Here is a 21,341-nt window from a genome sequence, read left to right on the forward strand (position 1 = left end):
CCGGTGGCTTCATTTCTGGATGCCACATTTTAGGGTTGCATGACTTGTGGAAAAGAACAGAATCATGAATAGCCAGAAAAGCACGTGCTAAAAATTGAAGAAACTGGGGACATTTAACTTGGGGAGGAAATGAACATCTGTGGATCTTTAAAAATCTGTCGTCAAGTTGAATATAGTCAATTCAAAAGAACAAGAATAAGCAGGAAAGCACTGAAAAAGAAGAGCAATGAAGGGTACAGGGAGGGCAGACTATATAATTAATTCATGTACCCTCGTCCAAGCCCAGGAATACATAGAGATTGTGGGACAGAATAGAGAATCCAGAAACAGAACCAACTGGACATTTGGGGTACAATAAAAGTTAGTTTGGGGAAAATAGACTTTCTAATAAGTAGCGTTACCACATGGAAAATTATAAAATTGGATTTTTCTCTACTTATTCAAAAGATAAACTACAAATGGATAAGAAACATGAATGTAAAAATAGAAAATAAACAAGTACTAGAAAATATTAAGTGAAATTTTCTATGTATTATGAGTGGGCAAAACCTGCCTCATTGAAAAAATCTTTCCTGGCTGTATCTAAATCTGCTACACACACACACACACACACACACACACACACACACACGCAGTTTGACAATGACAAAGTGAGAAAAAATATTTGCAACATATTATTGTCCAAAGAATCATGTTCCTGAAATATAAAGAACATTATAAATAAAATGGCCAGCAAACCTATACAAAAATGGGCTGAAGAAATAAACAGATCTCAGGAAAAGAAATGCAAATAGCTATAACATATGGAAACATGCTCTGCTTATCTCATAATGAACAAAATACAAATTAAACCACACCAAGACACCATTTCTCACTTGCATTGGCAAGATCCAAACGTTTGACAACATACTCAGTAGGTGAGAGAATGTGGGGGAATACAAATTCTCAGACACTGCTAATAAGTATACAAAATGATACAACCCTTATGAATGAGATTTGGCAACATCTCCCAAAACTGCTTATATATTTACCTATTAACTCAACAATCCCACTTTTTTTTTTAACTTTTTCAGTGCTGGGGAAGGGTATCTTGGGCAAGTGCTCTACTGCTGAGCTATATAGTCCACCAGCCCTAACTTCTAAAGATACTGGGAATACAACAACAAATGTTTAAAACTTGTATTTACAAAACTATGTTATTCAAGCATTAATTATAACAATACAAGATGGTCACAAAAGGCTGAAACAACCGTCATCAATGAAAGTTGTTGAATAAACCAAAGAAGAAAGAAAATAATTTTAAATACTGCTAAGAGCTGGTTTTTGGAATACATTTTTTTAAAATGAAGTAGAGAAAAATATTTATAGAATACTATTTGTATCTTAGAAAGTGAAAAAAGATGATATTCTTATAGCTTTGAGGTAAAACTGACATGCAATAAATTACATGTATTTAAAGTGTGCAATTTGATGAATTTTAACATGAAATTATGAAATCACCATTATAATCAAGATAATATACACATCCTTTACTTCCAAAAATATTCTCATTCTCTAGGTAATTTTGCCCTTTGTCGCCCTTCTTTCTTGCCCCCCACTTTCCCATTCCTCCAGCAAAATGTCTTATCTTAATAGATTGCTTTGTATTCCTCAAGTTTTATGTGTATGGGATAATATATTGTATTTTCTATGGCTTCTCTTATTCAGCATAATTTGAGATTCATCTACATCAGTTTATCTATCTATTTTTATTGCTGAGTAGCATTTCATTACATGTACATACCACAATTTGTCTATCATCTATTGATAGACATTTGGATTTTTTTCCAGTTTGGGGCTTTTACAAATAAAATAGCCAAGAACACTGATATAAAATTCCTCCTATTGCTATATAACTTATCTTTTCTTTGGAAAAGAATGGTTGGATATGACTGGTGTATGTTTACCTTTTTAAGAAGGTGATTCTACCACTTTATATCCCCACCAACTGTGTACCCATCCAGTTCCTCCATCTCTTCTCCAACCACTCAGCACAATTGTCTTTAATATTAGATATTTAATAAGTGTGTAGTGGTAACTCTTATGCTTCAAAATTGCATTTCCCTGATAATTATGTCAAGCATTTTTAATGTATTTACTATCTGTTTATCTTCTTTGATGAAGTGTTATTTTACAGGACTATATTTTTTCGAATGCGTTCTAAGAGTTCTTCATATATCCTTGATGCAAGTCTTGATAAATGCTTTACAGTAATTTCCTCCCAGCTTGTGTTTTGTCTATTTCATTGACTTCAAAGTGTATTTTGAATTACAGAGGTTTTAGTTTGATGAATCCCACACTGTCAAATCCTTTTTAATGCTTTTGTTGTCAAATTTAAGAAATCTTTGCCAAACCTAAGTTCAACAAAAATTTTTCTCTTATTTTTTTTCCTAGAGGTTTTGTAGTTTTGAGTTTAATATTTAAGTCTGTGAGTTAATTCAGGTGTCTAATGCAAGGCATGGATCAATATTTTGCATATAAATATGCAGTAATTTCAGTACAATTTGCTGAAAAAACTTTCCATTCTCTACTTGTCTTTCCATCTTTGTCAATGACTGTTGCCATATATATTGTGTATCTATCTCTGAATTCTTGGCTCTGTTTCAATATGTTTTGTCTGCAATCCTGATTACTGTAGCTTTAGAATATTTTTTTTCCTCTTCGTATGGTACTAGGGATTGAACACAGGATCTTGCATATGCTAGGCAAGTCCTCGACCACTGAGCTACATCCCCAGCCCTAGATTAAGTCTTGAAGCCACGTATTCTAGGTCTGTTGCAATCAGCTTGTCATTTTCTACAAAACTCTGCAGGGATTTTGATTGGAATAATGTTGACTCTGGTGATTAAACTGGGATGAATGGACACCTTAGTCTTCTGACTCATAAATTAGGTATATCTCTCCATTTAGGTTCTCTTTAAATTCTATCAGCAATATTTTATAGTTTTTAATATATACATTTTAGTTTTTGCCACGTTTATGTTTAAATACTTCACATTTTTATTCTATTGTACATGGAAATCTTTAAAATTCCAATTTCTAATTATTCATTGTTAATATATAGAAAATATAATTGCTTTTAGATGTAAATTTTATCTGTCAACCTTACAATAGCTTTTTTCTAGATCATACCAGATTGTATCTATATATGTTCATGCTATCTGAAAAGAAAGAGAATTTTATTTCTTCCTTTCCAATCTGAGTGCATTTTATTTCTTTTTCTTGCCTTAGTATACTAGTTATTTCCTTACTGCACCCCAGTACAATGCTGAATAGATGTAATGAGAGTAGACATCTCTGTTTGGTTTCTGATCTTGGGGAAAAGTATTCAATTATCAACCATTAAGTATGAGGTTAGCTGCATTTTTCAGAGGATGTTTTAAGCTCCCTTCTATTCCTAGTTTGTTGTTTGTTTTTCTACATCAATAATCAATGCTAAGGGGCTGGGGTTGATACTCAGTGGTAGAGCACTTGCCTAGCATGTGTGAGGCAATGGGTTCAAATCTCAGCACCGCATATAAATAAGTGAATAAAATAAAAGTCAATCAACATCTAAAAAAATTTTTTAAATAATAATCAGGGCTGATTTTTTTTACATGTCGATGCGATTTATTGTCACCTACTTGTACATGCACACAAAATAACAATATAATTTGGCCAATATTACTCAACATTTCCCCCCTCTGCTATATTTTTTAAATGCTTGTTTTGTATCTCTCAAGCTAAACACAAAGATTGTGCTTTTAGGTACATCAATGTGGTAAATTTCATTGATTTTCAAATGTTAAATAAATTTTGGATTCTTGACATAAATCCCCATCATCCGTCTAGTTTTTGTCTATGATGTATTTTCCTTTTACATATTGTTGTATTTGACTTAAATTTTTGTTTAGAATTTCTGTACAGATTCATTGGAGATCCCATGAGAGGTATGTGGTTTTCTTTTCTTATTATATCTTTGTCTTGGTTTGGTGTAGTGATAACACTGGATTCATAGGAGAAATATTTCCTTGCTTTAATATTCTACAAGGGTTTAGTATTACTACTACTATTAGGAATTAGTATCATTTCTTCCTTACAGGTTTAATTGGATCACCAATAAAGCTATCTTGGTCTTATATTTTTTTCTTTGTAGAAAGGTTTTTACCTATACCTTCAATTTCTTTAATAGTCAACAAGGTTTATGAAATTGTCTGTTTTTCTTGAGTGAACTTTTGCAATTTGTGGCTTAAATAGAATTTCTTCATTTCATCTAAATTGTCAAGTTAATTAACATAAACTGTTCATAATATCCCCATTATCAGTCTAGTATCTGTGAAATCTGTAGTGATATCCCTTCTCTGATTGCGAATATTGGTAACCCGTGTCTCCTCTTTTATTTCCCTCACTAGATGTTGATCAATTTTATTCATCATAAAGAACTAGCTTTGGGTTTCATTGATTTTCTCTTATTTTCCTTTTTTTAAAATTTTACTGACTTATGGTCTTTATTATATCTTTTTTTCTTGCTTACTTGGAGATTAACTTATTTTTCCTTTTCTAGTTTCTCATAGTAGGAACTAAGTCAATGACTGGAGACTTCTTTTTTAATAAAGCTATCTTGGGCCTGGTAGTGCTATAAATTTTCCAATAACACTTTAGTGACATTGCACAAATGGATATGTTGTTTTCAGTTTTATTCAACTCAAAATATGAATTTCTTCTCTGATTTATTTGACTCAAAAATTATTTAGCAGTGGGGGCTAAGGTTGTAGCTCAGTGGTAAAGTGCTTGCCTTACATGTGTGAGGCACTGGGTTCGATCCCCAACACCACATAAAAATAAATGTACTGTGTTGTTCATTTATACCAAATATATATATATGATAGATAGATACAGATATAGATATAGATATAGATATAGATATAGATATAGATATAGATATAGATATAGATATAGATATAGATATAGATAGATAGCAGATAGCAGCCTGGCACTTAAGTTTTCAAATATTTGAGAATTTTCCAGATTTTTCCATTATTGATTTCTCATTTTATTGTGTTCAGAGAATAAACTTTGCCTGACTTTGAATACTTTTATATTTACTGATAATTTTTTTAAGATCCAGAATATAGTTTATCTTGGTAAATGTTCCATGTGCACTAAGCTCCTTGAGGGTTTTCTATAAATGTCAATTAATTTCAAATGGATGGATTGATTATGTCATTCACACTTTCTACAACCTTACTTTTATTTTTCGTTTTCTGCCAATTGCTGAGGAGAGGATATTGAAATCTCTAAATGTAATCTATAGGATTCATCATTTTCCTCATAATTCTATCAATTTTGATACTTCATGTATTTTGAAGGTCTAATATTAAAAGTACAAGCATTTAGGTTTATTATATAATCTTGACTGATTCGTTTATCATTAGGAAATAACTTTCTTTAGTCCTGATGATATATTTTGCCCCACAACCTCTTTTGGTTTAATGTAGCTACTCCAGATTTCCTTTGACTAGTGTTTAACATGAGATACCTTTTTCAATCATTTTAATTTTGACTTCTTTGTGTCTTTCTATTTACAGTGTTATTCCCTTAGACATCTATTTGGGTCTTGCTTCTTCAGGCAATATGACAATCTCTGTTTTTAACTGATGTATTTAGATACTTTCCACTTAATAGGATTACTGCCGTGCATAGGTGTAACCTTAATATAATCTTCTATTTGTTCCTTCTGTTCTTTGTTCTTTTTCTTTTCTTTCTGTCTTCTTTTGCAGAAATACCACTATCGGTATTTTTAGTGATTCCTCTATTGGCTTATTAAGCTATAACTCTGTTTTCTAATCTTAGTGCTTCAGGGTTTAGAATATACATCTTTAATTTGTCACAATCTACCTTCAGATGATACTATATTACTTAACATATTCAATAAGAACGTTACAATAGTTACTACCCTTCTGAGATTTATACTGTTGTCATGTATTTTACTTTACGTGTTTTCTAAGTCCCATACTACACTGATATTTGTCTTTAAACAGTCAATGACTTTTTAAAATGTTCAAATAAGAAAAATTATTTTAAATATTTATGCACACAGTCACCATTTTCAGTGTTCTTTACACCTTTATTCCATTATTTCCATCTGCTGTCTTGGTGCAAGTGTAGGTGAATTCTTTCAGCTTGTATGTCAGTACAAGTCTTCATTTTAGAAAGATATTTCACTGGGCATGATATTATCGGCCAACATTATTACTCTTCAAATATATTAAAGGTATCACTCCACTATATTCTCTTATGCCTAATTTCTGACAAGAAATCTGATATCATCCTTAGTTCTTCTCTACATAAATGTCTTCTCTAACTGCTAAGATTGCTCTTTATCACTGGTTTTGAGCAATTTATTTATGATATAATATACCTTGATATAGCTTTATTCATGCTTTTTGTACTCTAGTCCCATTTAATATCTTGGATCTGCAGATGTACAGTTTTCACAAATTTTTGGCCATCATTTCTTAAAATATTTTTCTGAATACCTCTCATCGCTCAACTTGAAACTGTCCCACAGCTCACTGATGCTCTGGTTCACTTTTCTTTAACAGAAGAAATTTTCCCTGTTTCATTTGGGGTACTTCTCCTGCTATGTCCTCAAGTTCACTAACAATTTCATCACAATGCTTATTCTGGCATTAATCCCATCCACTGTGTTTATCATACATTTTCAACTCTAGAAGTCTGATTTTCTTAAAATATATCTTCTATATCTCTTTTTACATTTTTAACACACGAAATATAGTAGTAATGACTTTTTAAAAAATGCCATTACCTCATTCTAACATCTCCGATAGTTCTCAGTTGGCTTTGATTGGATGATTCTTCTCCTCATCATTGTGGATTGTATTTTTCTTGCTTCTTTGCATGCCTGGTAAGCTTTGATTCGATGCCATACATTACGAATTACTATTCTTAATATTTCGTATACAATTAAATTACTGGAAACAATTTGATTCTCTTGGGTCTGAATATTTGTTAGGTATGACATAAATTGTAATAGTCAGTCCGAGGTAACACCCTTCTGATTATTCTACCCAACTTCCTTAGATAGTTTTTTCCAGGTGCTATTCTGGTCCCTGTGTTAGGACCTGTTCCTTCTAATCACTTAAGATGGTTTCTCTGACTTGCTAAGCAGTTTCATCACACTTATGTGCAGATCAATAGATCAATACCCTGCTGAACACTCAGAGAGCCTTTCACAGATTTCCAGAATTGTCTCTCAATGTAGCAACCTTCTTTTGGTACTCCACCCTGTGAATTCTAGTCACTTTGGTTTTCCTGGAATCTCAGCACCATCTCTCAATTCATGGTATCCTCTGGTTCTGCCTGACTTCCCCTTCTTTGTCATGGCTCGGGAATCTCTTAACATAGTAAAAGCTGGGGCAACTAAAGAGCTCATAGCATTTGTTCTTTATGTTTCCAGAATCATTCTTTGTTGCTTGATCTTCAATGTTACTGGATCTTAAAATTTTATATGTTTGTGGGGTTTTTTTTCATATTTATTTTAATTGTTTCAGTTGGGAAGGTGAAGCCAGTACATATATAAAGCTATCATAGCTAGATGTAAAAATCATTTGCTTTTCTTTTTCTTTTTATGGTGCTGGGGATTGAACACATGGCCTCATGTATGGTAGGCAAGTGCTCTACCACTGAGCTGCATATCCCTTTTCTCATTTGCTTATTTTTTTTTAATAGCAGAATGCATAAGGAAATAAATTTTTAAAGTTAACTATAAAAGAGAGTAACATCAGGGTAGACAGAACTGGGACAAAAGCTAGAGTTCTTTCAAAATCAGGCAGGAGAATCACAAGTTCAAAGCTAGACTCAGCAACTTAGCAAGTCCCTACGCAACTTAGTGAGAACTATCTCTAAATAAAAAATAAAGAGCCTAGGTATGTGGCTCAGTGGATAGGAGCCCTGGGTTCAATCACCAGTACCAGAAAACAGAAACAACTTATTTTCACAAATTAACTTTGGCTCTTCTAAATATTTAAATAATTGTAAAATAAACAAAAAAATCTTTAAAAATTAACACCTAAATATTGAAAGCAAAATTGAAACAACCTGTGATATCATGTTGGTGACAAACCACAGAAATGAATTATTTCAAACATACCTTAGTGGGATATAGCTTAAAGACAAGAGAATTTCATTTAATTTCAGGAATATATTCCTGAAAGTATTTTAAACAACATAAATATAGTCGTGTGTTGCTTAATAATGGGAATAAATTCTGAGAAACACATCTTAGGCAATTTCACTGCGTAAACATCATTGAGTATACTTATACAAACCTAGAAAATATAGCCATTTCCACATGTAGGTATTCATATATGGTATATCATCGCTTTGGGGATAAAAACCTATAAGATATTATTATGCTGAATTCTGTAGACAATTGTAACATTGTAAATGTTTATATATCTAAATATATCAAAACATAAAAAAGATTAAAAATACTAAGTGACAAGAATTTTTTAGCTCCATTATTATGCACTAATGACCAAAATGTCATTAAGTGGCACAAGACTGTAAACAATTATATTGATGTCATTGAAAACTGGAACTCCAACATCAGAGAAAGAAAACACAAATCTAAGATAGATGAAGTGAAGTAAAATCTCTCTAGCATACTGAATTTTCATGGGAATTATCTAAATGACATGATCAAAAATCCCCACATATTTCTGAGCTTTGTTCACTAAAAAGGCTTACAAATGACAGTCAATTTGAGCAATAAGCAATCCTAGTACTTGGAATTTAGCCTCTAAATATCATTTCCTATTGAAAGAAACCAAAGTTCTTTTAGAGAAATAGTTCCTTCAAGGTCTGGACAGGGAATGTTTAAGATGAACTTGGAACATCTCATACTTCAAAAGCAAGGGAAACAGGTAAAAATGACCACTAGGTGGTGGCAAAGGGTCCCAGGAGCCAAGATAAAGAGGCTTCTACAAGGCAAAAGGGGGAGAAATTGAGCATCAGGTAAGAACAATTACTATTCCTAACTGGATTAAACACACCAAATATTTTTAAATGCATGACATCATATTGACTCTTAAATAAAAGTTAAAAAGATTTCAAAAGCCCCTTTGGGTATCATTTGATAATGCTAGAATAATACCTTACTATTCTGAAAAGTGTTTAAATGAAGAAAAGGAATCAAATGTTTATCTCCTGCCTTAACTATACAAACCGAATATCTGTGTAAAGAATAATCAATCATAGCCAGGCGCTGTGGCACACACTTGTAATCCCAGTAGCTTGGGAGGCTGAGGAGAGAAGATAGCAAGTTCAAAGTCAGCCTCAGCAAAAGCGAATTGCTAAGCAACTCAGTGAGACCCTGTATATAAATAAAATACAAAATAGGGCTGAGAATATGGCTCACTAGCCAAGTGCCCCTGAGTTTAATCCCCAGTACCAAAAAAAAAGAAAGAATAATCAATCATAAATTTTTATTTGTATAGGCATCCCAACCTTTAAATGAAGAAAGAAAAATCCCAGCAATTCAGACCATTGCTATTTTGCAACCTGTAATATATTAGCAAATCTCACCAAGGTCACTGTTGACTAGTAGTCAACATCAAAGGAGAGGACATGCAGATGTCAATGCAATATTTCCTATTAAGTTTTCATAAGAAACAGAATTAAACCTAAACCTGACTACCAATTTCCAAGAAATATAAAGCAACAGAGAGAGGCTGAGGTTGTTAGCTCAGCACTTGCCTACAATGCATGGAGCCCGAGGTTCAATCCCCAGCACCACCAAAAAAAAAAAAAAAAAAAGGCAATAGAGAAAACAGGTTAAATTGTTGTACCAGGGGGATGTCATTTATTCACCCAAAGTACAATATATCCTAGAAGTCCCACAAACATATTTTTTTCAATTATTGCAAAAAGTTACAAAAAAAAAAAAGAAATCAATAGAGAGTAACTTATATGAGACTTGTTCTCCCACTGAAAGCAACCAGAAAGTTGGAATATATATATTGGTACCAGGGATTGAACTCATGAGCACTTGATCACTGAGCCACATCCCCAGTCTCAGCCCCATTTTGTATTTTATTTAGAGACAGGGTCTCACTGAGTTACTTAGCACCTCATTTTTGGCTTTGAACTTGTGATCCTCCTGTCTCAGCCTCCCAAGCCACTAGGATTAAGGCATGTGCCATCATGCCCAGTCAAAAAAGATTTTTAAAGAGCTATTTTTCAGATAGAAAGCCACAAGGAACATGCAACTGTCACCCCTAAGAGCAGGAGAACAAATAGGTGAGCATTCTACCTGGAGGCACCCTCTAGACCTCAGTTTGAAAAGGGGAACACAAATGGGGCACAAGAGACTCACTGAGGAGAGAGAGACCAGAGTTCCAGGAGATTAAGCAGCCAAAAATATGTAGAGAAAACTACCAGAAACATGGGAGCCACAAAGAAAAAGAGTTCCAGAAATCTGCATGGAGGTGGTCTTCAGTTTGGGGCTACATTCTAAGCAGTACCTGTGAGGGCCAAAAACAACTATAAGCTAACCAATCCCACAGTTGGCACTGAGCTGGGAGAAGTCTGGATTCCAGCTAGCCAGAGAGAGTTGACGTACAAAAACAGTATGGTCAACAAGCTCATGAAGAAGTATTTGATCCTGGCATCATGGCACATATCTGTAATCCCAGCAATCAATCCCAGGTTGAGGCAGGAAGATCCCAAGTTTGAGGCTGGCAACTTATCAAGGGCCTAAGGAAGTTAGTGAGACCCTATCTCAAAAGAAAAAAAAAAGTTCACTCAATATCATTAATTATCAGGAAATAAACTCACAAAGACATACCCACTAGAATGGCCCAAGTGCTAGTGAAGATGAAGTCAAGTGGAAGTCTCCTAAATTGCTGGTGGAAGTATAAAATGATTGTGGTCATTTTTTAGCATGGCTTGACAGTATCACATAAGATAAAAACATACATTAAACGTAGGAGGCAATTGCACTCCTAGATATGAGTCCACTTATAGTGGCATATATATGAAACAGTACTGTAGGAAAAATGAATCTATAGTTTTAAAAAAAAGTTATCAATGGTTGCCTGGAACAGGTGGTGAAGGCACTCACTGGGAAGGATCCCAAGGAAACCCCTTTTCTAGTGAATAAAAAACTGTTCTATATCTTGATTATGGTAGTTTTTACATGGGTATCTACATTTGTTAAAACTCAGAGTGTGCTTGCTTTGGCAGCACATATACTAAAATTGGAACAATACAGAAAAAATTAGCATAGTCCCCGAGCAAGGATGACACCCACATTTGTGAAGCATTCCATAGTTTTGTGGAACCAACCCTTCAGCAGATGAATGGATAAAGAAACTGTGGTACATATATGAAATGGAATATTTCTTATAGCATTAAAAGAGAAAAAAATTATGGCATCTGCGGGTGAATGGGAATATCAGGTTAAGGGAAGTAAGCCAATCCCAAAAACCAAAAGCTGTATGTTCTCTCTGAAAGTGGATGCTGACCCATAGTGGGGGTGAGGTGGGTGGCAAGGGGCATGGAAAGAATGGAGGAACTTTGGGCAAAGGGGAGGTAGGACAGGTGAGGGGGCAGAGGGATAGGAAAGATGGTGGAATGAGATGAACCTCATTACCCGAGGTACATGTAGGACTACACGTGTTGTGTACAACTAGGAAAAGTTTGTTCCATTTATATACAATGAATTGAAATGCATTCTGCTATCATGTATAACCAATTAGAACAAATTTAAAAAACTCACTGATATTGGCTATCAAGGAATTACTGTTAAGTTGTGTGATGGCTTGTGGGTTCATTATACTATTCTTTATGCTTTTCTTTAAAGCTTTTCTAATTAAATTTATTTTTTAACTATTACATAGAAACAAACATTATAATTATTGAAGTAGGTAACATGACATTTTGATGCATGCATACACTATGTAACATTTAAATCAGTTAAATATATCTACCTCCTCAAACATCATTTCTTTATGGTAAAACTTTCACAATCTTTTCTTCTAGTATTCTAAAATATACAGTATGTTATGGTTACCTATAGTCCCCTACTATTCTCTCTGCTCTTATTTGAAAGTTTCCATGATAAAAATACTAAAAATAATTTTTAAATTAAGATATAACTTCAAATATTTGAAGGATTTCTATGTAGAAAAGAATTCAATTTTATAGAGAAAATCATGTGGAGGAAAATTTGGAGTCAATACAAGGATGAACTAGACAACAGAAGAACATATAGCCTTGTAAGAGAGTGACTCATGCTAGGAAATACTGGTGTACAGGCCTCATAACTATTCGTCAGGGCCACAGTAAAGAAAATAATAGCAATGAGTGAGAAACTAGACTAACAGCCTTCCAAGGTTTCTTCTAACACTAAGATTCTGCTAGGATTCCATTGATCAATGAATCTGATTGGTGCACATCTCCCAAACACATCAGAGCCTATTACTCTCCAGTCCTATCAGATATCATACTACTTGTTTAAGATTTTACATTGACTTGTTCATAATTTTTGCATATATTTGTTAAGTCCTTTTCTTAAGGCTTTCAAAAATCACAATCATGCCTTACACCTGTTAGAGTCTTTTAGTCCTCGCACAATGTCCTGTACATACTGGGCCATCAAAATGCCTTTTTGAAATCTCCTTTCAAATCAGTCTCCTAACATTGTGCCTCTTCTTTGCCACTCACGTCTATGTCTTACCTATCACCGTACAATCACTGACCATACCTGCACCACATTCATGTCCCCTGACCTAGACCTAGAGGAGGGCTCTGTGCATACCTAAAAATATGAATAAAGAAATCCTTCCCATATCGTGAGGCTGTTAACTTTCTAAGTGATGCTGATTCATTCTGATAATCAAATTATGACTGTGGAAGACTGCTTTAATCACTGGAAATATAATTATTCTAACTGCCTGGCTCGTATATACCCCTTACCCAGGTGGCTGCCACCATCATGAACAAACATGGAGCCAACTGAAAAATGATTTGTTTCTCCCCACCACATCTTTTCCACCCGGTGGTCTTTCCTCCCCAGGTATTCATTGTCTTTATACCACCTTCTGACTGTCTACATGAGAATTAGGGCGTGTGTAGGGGTAAAACCCTTCAAAATGCCTGACACCTCACCAGACATTTTACCTTGTCAAATCATTTAATTCTTATGATTGGAGTAAGCATTATCTACATTTTTCAGATGAGGAAAACTTTTTTCAAAAGTTTAGTTATTTGCCCAAACGTCTAAATGATAACCTTGGGATTTGAAACCAGATCTACCTGGCTTCAAAATCTATACATTTTACAAGGAAAACAACAACATCATCTTTCTTACACAAGCCTTGAAATAACACAACCTACAGGAAACAACTTCAGTTGAGGAGGATTACTGTCACAATGGCCCTAGGACCATCTTATCCTCCAACCTCTAAAAGCTTTCTCATTCCTATAATTAAACTCTAAAAGTCCAATATCAACAAATACCAATAGGGGGGAGGTAAGTCCTAAAATGCTTAGATAAGCTTCTAGACAGATTAAATGTCTTGTTTGGATCATGATTTTCTTTAGAAAGATCAGCCTTAAGTGACTCTTTCTAAGAAACAGATCTAACCTAATTCCTTTCATTCTTAAAACTTTCTAAGGATCCCCACTATTAATGGTCTAATGCTAATTTGGCTCATGACTTCCTTTAAGATTTGCTGGCCTCTCCAACAGGCCCATCCCCCTCCAACTTCACACTTTACAACACCAACTATTCACATTCTCCTGCCCTCCCCAAATATCCTTTCTTCATGTTTCCATTTCTCTGAACACATTTCTTCTGACTGCCAGCTTCCCCCACCACCCCAGCCTGTCTAATCAACAACAAACCACATGTCAGACTCCTGTTTGCCCTTTGCCTGTGCTTCAAACACATCTCAACCACTTTCTGACCTTACTGATCACCCTTCCAACCATAATAAATGCATTTATGGACAATAATGTTCTACCATCGAATAAATACCTCTCTTTCTGCCATTATCTTACTGTGTTTCAAGTGAATGCTGTTATCTCCCTGCCAGAATGAAAGGTTCTGAAAGGAAGAACAAAGTTTTTACAGGTGTGCAAATGTCCAGCCTTGGTAGATAGCAAATCTTCCTCATGTGCTAAACCAAGTAGCCAATAAAGCCACACCCCTATGGCTTTTGTTTCAGGAGCTATCTACTCAAAGGGTCAAGAGTCATTTTCATAAAGACATTTTAAGTTTTTCACTTCATGACCAGAAGCCACTTAAAAACTAATAAATAATCAACATTCTAACTGAAGAAACTATGTCAAACTTACCATCTTAGACAAATAAAGCAAGAATGAATATAACAAGAAAAGTATGTTGTCCAAAAGGGTGGCATCTGCTGGCTCTTCGACCTTTATCTCTAGTTGGTTTTCTGTATCAGCAGCATCAACAGGAGTACCTCCTGTTATAAGTAGCTCTAAAATTGAAAGGGGAAATGGCTATTTTATTTTATGCTATAGAATAAGAACTGTCTCTCTTCAGTTTCAATATTCATCGAGTGTTTCACTAAATATATGAGTCACAGTGCCTAGTGCAGGTGAGGCACTGGTAGAACACTTGCCTAGTGCAGGTGAGGCACTGGGTTCGATCCTCAGCATCACATAAAAAGAGATTAAATACTAAAAAAAAAGGTTATGCTAGTCACTCCACACCCACATGATCTAGTACAGGTATTTTATGATTAAGAAATTATGTTTAATAAAGCCCTTATATAATTTTAACATAAAATGTGTACTGTTAACAGGTCTACTTTTGTGCATTAGTTTCTCATTTATATCTTTCTCTTTTGCTTTTTATAAAATTTCTTATTGAACATGCAAACCAATCCCAACTGTCCTAAAGGAAAAAAAGAATAAGCAATATCCTTTCATACTGTAGCCCAAAAGAATGAATAAAGGAACATATGGGGCTCCTGAGTCAGCCTTCTTTCTCCTTTAGGCACATGGAAACTGAACAGAACTTTACAATAATACACGAAAACATCTGGAAGAACAACTCCTTTTCTCCAGCCCAAGCCGCAGGCAGGTATTTACCTTCAGCGTTAGCCCAGATTTCCTCTAGAGGAGGCGCTGTTATCAATGGAACAGTCTCCTCCACTGTGGAGTGCTTGTACCTCACAAAATAGATCAAGTCTTGGATATCATCAAGCACTGCAGCCTCTTCAAATATGTTACTTTCCTTTATTCCTGAGTCTGTATTATCATTCACACGATTATCAAGCATTTGCTCTGCTACGCTCAAAATGTGTGACTCAGAGGCACGGAAGACCTTATCTAGAACTTTTTCTAGATAATAGGGCATTAGGTTATAGGGCAGGCTCTCCTGCTGTGCTGACTTCAGCTTTAAAGACATTTCTTGCAACATGGCTTCCAGTTCTTGGACATTAATGTACTTCAGGAAGCGTTGCAAGGACTTTTGTTCTATAAAGAAGCTGCGGATTATGGGCAAGTCTTCCTCCTGATTGCTAAGCTCTGGCTTTAGGGCTATATGTGGACTCTGTGGGAATATATCATCTTCAAGGTCTGCAGAAGCAGGACCCTGGCTTTTTGCGTCTGTGATATGCCCTATGTCCTCAAGGTCCTCTTTTGAGGTTTCTTTTCCAGTAGCTTTTTCTGTAGACCCTAAAGTGTTCAGATGTTCCTTAGGGTTGTCTTTTTCAAGATCGTCAGAATCTTTATCCTGAAATACTTCACTTATCCCTGAAGTCTGAGTGTTTTCCTCGTCACTTCTGTCAAAGAGTCCCTGGGCTTCCTCATCTGCCAGAGGACTTTCCTCCTTTCCCATTTCCATATCACCTCGTTCCTTGTCCATCATGTCTACCCTTTTGGCTGTGGTTTCAGTTTTCTTTAAAATCTTCCAAATTATACTCATTTCTTGTTTGTTTTCTTTGGTTTCTAGATAAGGATTGATTTCTTTTTTCAAAAGTTTATAAGCATCAGTCTTCTCCTGTTCGTTTGAGACCTGAGAAATGTTGCTGGTTTTGTTTTTTTTTTCACTTTCTGGCACTTTCAATTTATCTGGTAGTATTTCTTCAAAAAGTTCAAATGAAGTTTGTTCACCCTGAGCATTACCTGTTTGACTATCTGCATGAGGATGGTTCTTCTGAGCCAAAAATTGTTCCTCAAGATCCACAGTGTTTTCTGAGAATGCACTTTCAATTTCTTGTGAGTTTGCTACTACTGGTTTAGGTTCAGGTTCAACATCCTGGGAGACTTCAGGAAATTGTCCCACTTTTTCTATAGCTTTCTCAGAATCTTCATTTGCAGAATCATACAATTCCCAAAATTCTAGAAGTTCTTCTACGTTATAATTATCAAAATCATCTCCTCCAACATCAAAACAAACAAAATCTGTCTCCTAAAAGGAAAAGAAAACCATTAATGTGTCAATAACAAAGTATCACAAAAGCAAACTCATCCACGCTCCCAAATTCAGGATTGGTTCTAAAGAATCTTTGAGGTCAACCAGATTACCCTCTTCCAACCCCCACTGCCTAACTCCATCTATGGCTGAGTAAATCTGTCTTTTTCTAGACTACAGTGTTAGAAAGTCTATTCTTTCTTTCTTTCTTTCTTTTTTTAACATGGGTCATATTCTTTAAAAAGCATAATGAGTAAAAATGGTGACAATTTGGTCTCCAACTGCCTGACTCTTGGGTCTCTCTCAATTTGCTCTGAACATAAGTAGGGAAAGGCAAGGTATCACTTATAGGATCCTCCAGCTCTTAATATCTACACCTATGTTTCAGAAATTTAACTCTTAATCATTTGCTCAGGAGAAGCTGGAAGATCCTGCAGCCTTGAGAAAGATGAATCAGTTTTAAAGTATCTTACTGAGATACAAGTACATTGGATGGAATAAAGAATGATATTAAGGAGGCTCCTCACATTACTATTACCACAAGAACAAACTGAAAACAAGATTCAACAAGGTATACACCTTTCTCTTCATCAGGGTTTCACAGTCACTAAGATCTCTCTCAGGATTATGTGTATATTATCTAGTCTTCCTTCTTGCTACTAGTAAGCAAATTGATATAAAAGGAGCCATAGTATGAATGGACATGTTTTTAAAAAATTTCCATTCCTAATTAAATCTCCATAATATTCTGCGGGGTTCCGGGGGTGGGGGAGGCAGTTCAACGTAGTAGGGATGAGTGATTTCCTCTCCTCATCACATGCATTTCTAAGCCATGAGGGATGCATGTAATGGGAAATACAATAAGAAGGCAGAGTTCAAAACAAATGAGTTCTCTGTAATCAGTGAACTGCTGTCACAGCTTAAATCCCAAGAACTCTCTTTACCAACAATGAAGTCCAACAAGCAACAGAAGTGATTTTATGGCCCCTGAGATTATAAAGAAATTTTAGGAACAGCAACAACAAACAGGATGACTTTATCCATTCAGTCCATCTAATCTAAGAACTGTCCTAGCCTAGCAGCTTGCATATTCTACAGCCACTACAAAGAGCTGCCCAAAGATGTTTCAGTGTTGGTGGGCATCAATTACTATACAATTTAAAACTCTAGAAAATAATCAGCTGAAGTGAGAATTCTAGAACACGAAATCCTTTCAGTCACAAAATCAATTTAAGTCAGAGCACCATACAGGAATGTTGTATAAAGGAAGCAGTTGGGGCCTTAAAAGATCTGAGACTGAACATCACCTGAAATGCTCAGGTCCCCTTTTCCAAATCTATAACATGACTATGATGATCCCATATATGACTAAGAATAAGAAAACCTTTGTAAGTACATATTTCTAACCTAGTATAAAAGTTAGAGTTTATTAATTTAACCTAAATATACTCAAAATGTCTAATAACTATCCAATGAGATTTGCCTGTAAAATGAAATTATTTGCCTCTTAGAATATCTGTTTCAATATATTAGACAACTCTCAGATTATAATATAATCACCCTTGAATGCCTTTCAAACTTTTTTTTTTTACAGGTAGTCTGATTTCAAATGAAAATCTGAAACACAAATGTTAGATTGCCCCCCAAACACATTATAAAACATTCAGAAGCAGTTAACTGAATATAACTGATGGATTTATAAGCCAGTTTACAATTGAGAACAAAAAAGAAATCCATAACTTACATCTGTTGGAATTTGTAGCTCTTCTTTAATATATCCACGAACTACCTTGATGAAATCTTTTGGAAAGTATCCAAACATACGGCCAACCTATAGTGCAAAAGAGACAAATATCAAATAAATTCTGTACAAGGAATATAAATAAGAGATTTCTCAGAAGTGGCAGGAAATATACACATAATAGATAGGTATATGGTATAACCAAGAAAGAAAGTTGCTATAACAATTACACTGAGATTATTATTCCAAATAAAAATTAAGTACAGAACTATTAAAGCAACATTTCCAACCACTGAAGTTTTCTTTTTTACATTTAGCTTAATTCTCAACACAGAGCATATAAAGTTAAGACTTCTGAAGTAAATAAAAGATCTGCATAGAAGATTATTGGATACTATATGGTTAAAACTATGTAAATCAAAGCTGGTTATAAATGCAATTCCAAATAACCTCTAGCAACAATTTACCTGTACATTTTGTAGCATTGCTCATAAACCAATATTTATGTCTTTCTTAACCAATACACAATAGTCATAAAAATTAATAAGTAAAAACAATACAAAAATCTCTAGAATGTATTACCACTATAGCAGATGTATTGATAGTATATGCTTTCCTAGCTTTGTCCAAATCTACTTTTACAAGCACTTGGGGAGTGCTGAGGGCCATTGTCAAGTAGGAATGAAGCTTCAAAATTTCCTTGCCAGCGTACCCCATGTTAAATGGATTTCGCTGTTGACATTACATGTAAGGTGACATTGCTCAAGGACCAAGGCAGATCCGGGTTTAGAGATGATCAGGTTTGAGGAAGTATCCCACTCCTTAGGGTGTTCCCGGTTTAAGACAAAAGGAGTTTTAGGGAAGTTGGAGGTTGAAGATGATTGCTGTTGGGAGTAGGGCATGCCTGCAGCCTGAGTTCCCGCTGAGTTCTCCTGGAGAAAAAGTTTTTAGGAGATGTATTGTTCGGGAGATTGGATTGCCCCTGAACCTGTGTGGAGGCGGTGTGAGTCGGGAATAAAGAATTGCTGTTTGAATCTACAAGGCTGTGAGTGCCTCCTGATTCTGTGCCCAGCCAAGACTGCGGCATTATGGTGGCCCGTACGTGGGATGTCTGAAGCTTGGGGGTAAGTGAATTTGCTCGCTCCTGAAGGAGAGCAAAAAAATGGGTGACCATTTCAAAAAACAATGTGTTCTTGTTTTGATTTATTTTGTTTTCATTTCAAGTGGCCTGTTCCTAAAACTTTCTCAGGAAAACTGGGAAAAATGGTTGACTCAAGGTTTGAAGTTGTTCGCCTCCGAGGAAGAAAAATTGTTAGAGGAAGAAGGTACCCCAGTAAGACCGAGAAAAACTATGGCATATGTTGATACAATACAAAAATGTAGCCCATGGCTTTATAAAGATGAGTTATTAAGTATATCAATGGGACCATTATGGTATCCTGTAGAAGGATTTTTCTTCAACAAGAAAGAGATGGCTAGTTCTGTTCACTATACTTGTCTTGGTTTTTACAGACAGCTGATTTATTTACAAAGCTAAAATGTTAAAATATCAACCACTAAATATGAAATCAAGTACTCTTTACTTATTAAGTTCCATAAGGTAATATATTTAAACATTATGTGTGTTTTCATAAATTGGCAAATGGAAAAATGTTTAATATTGCTTTGGTCTGTGTCTTTGCTGAAACAAGGTTAATAAGTGTTAAGATTCTATCATGTGTAATTTATATACAGAGAGTATAAGAAGTTTCAGCTGGGTTTCAATTACAGTATAATAGTACCTTAAAAAACATGAAAGTATTTCATCTTATTAAAGTGGAGTAATTTTATAAGGGTTGTTTTAGAATGTGAATTTATAAAAAGGGTTAATGGTTAAAAAAGAGATATAAAAAGATTCAAGATGTGGAAATATATTTTAATATAAAAGGTTAAAGGAAAAAGAAATGTTTCTAGTTGAGATAATCTCTGTGTGGTAAAGTGAAAAGTTGTAAAATGTCATTTAAAAAGATTTTCAGGAAACTAGACTTAATTTAAAAGCTTGAGAAAGGTAGAAAGAAAAAAAAGGTATTTGTACATGGAAGATTGAGAAAAAGCTTCTTAATGGAGTAAAAAAGAGCCTTTGGTTGAAGGGCAGCCATGTAAACTAATATTAAGCGATTTAAATAAAATCTAAGCCTCGTTTAAAAGAGTGAAGCTGTAGGTGGTGAAAAAGTACATTTAAAAGTACAGTATAGATGATAAATGAAATGCATTAAAAGGTTAAATTGAAGGTTGTTGAGATACCTTCATGGCGGGAAAAAAAATTGCTTTACTCATAAAACTATTAAAATGTACTTATTAAACTAAAAAGAGGGAGATGAGATAATCTTTGTTTGTTAAAGTAAAAAGTTATAAAATGCCTAAGTACATTGCAAAAAGCTTTAAAAGGTTAAATTGAAGGTGGTTAAGATGCCTTCATGATGGAGGAAAAAAAATATAACCCATGAAAATGGGAAGATAATAAGATAAAAGATTTAGATAAAGAAGATTAAAAATTTGAAGTGGAAAACTTCAAAAACAGAAGTAAAAAAAGGTAAAAAAAGAGAGAAGATGTAGAAAGGTATAAAAGATATAGGAAGATAAAAAGATGTAAAAAGACAAGAATTTTATACCCACAAAATAGGAAACAAAAGAAAACTAGGAGAGAAGAAAGCAACTAAGGGTAAATATAAAAACCTTAGAAGAAAACTAGAAGATAGAAATAAGATAGAAAATGGTTAAAAATGTCAAGTAAAGGTATTTCAGATAGAAAATACAAAAGGCTAAGACAACTATGGTTTCAAACCACATCTAAAAATTAAAAGGACTAAAGTAATTCTAAAAACTAAGGCAAAATGCTTTTGAAAGACTTAAATTTAAAAGGATCTTAAAGGGGTATATACCCCCAAAGATAAACTTAAAATAACCCTTTTTTTACTCTAAACTTTTTAAATTTGGATTCATCAGGACTTAATGCTGTGGAAAGACATATGTATCCAAAAAAATGTACATAAGCCTAAGGTACTTTGGAAAGATATTCTAACAGGACATTGGAAAGCTCCTGATCCAGTGTTTGTCTGGAGTCGGGGT

The 21,341-nt window shown here is 34.5% G+C and overlaps 1 non-coding gene and 1 pseudogene across 2 annotated transcripts in view; one reads left to right on the forward strand and one right to left on the reverse strand.

Moving 5' to 3' along the window:
- Nucleotides 1-21,341, reverse strand: part of LOC144373690 (transport and Golgi organization protein 1 homolog) — an 87,829-nt pseudogene that overhangs the window by 20,771 nt on the left and 45,717 nt on the right. Inside the window, exons 6-8 of the transcript XR_013433271.1 lie at nt 18,237-18,323; nt 15,166-16,489; nt 14,404-14,549 (exon numbers count right to left, since the gene is read on the reverse strand). The product of XR_013433271.1 is annotated as a transport and Golgi organization protein 1 homolog (transcript). The remainder of the gene's footprint in view (nt 1-14,403; nt 14,550-15,165; nt 16,490-18,236; nt 18,324-21,341) is intronic.
- LOC144373725 (U6 spliceosomal RNA) lies at nt 11,271-11,377 on the forward strand. Its single transcript, XR_013433282.1, has one exon. It is a non-coding gene; the product is annotated as a U6 spliceosomal RNA (small nuclear RNA).

This window comes from Ictidomys tridecemlineatus, unplaced genomic scaffold (assembly GCF_052094955.1).
Source record: "Ictidomys tridecemlineatus isolate mIctTri1 unplaced genomic scaffold, mIctTri1.hap1 Scaffold_46, whole genome shotgun sequence".
Classification (NCBI taxonomy): domain Eukaryota; kingdom Metazoa; phylum Chordata; class Mammalia; order Rodentia; family Sciuridae; genus Ictidomys; species Ictidomys tridecemlineatus.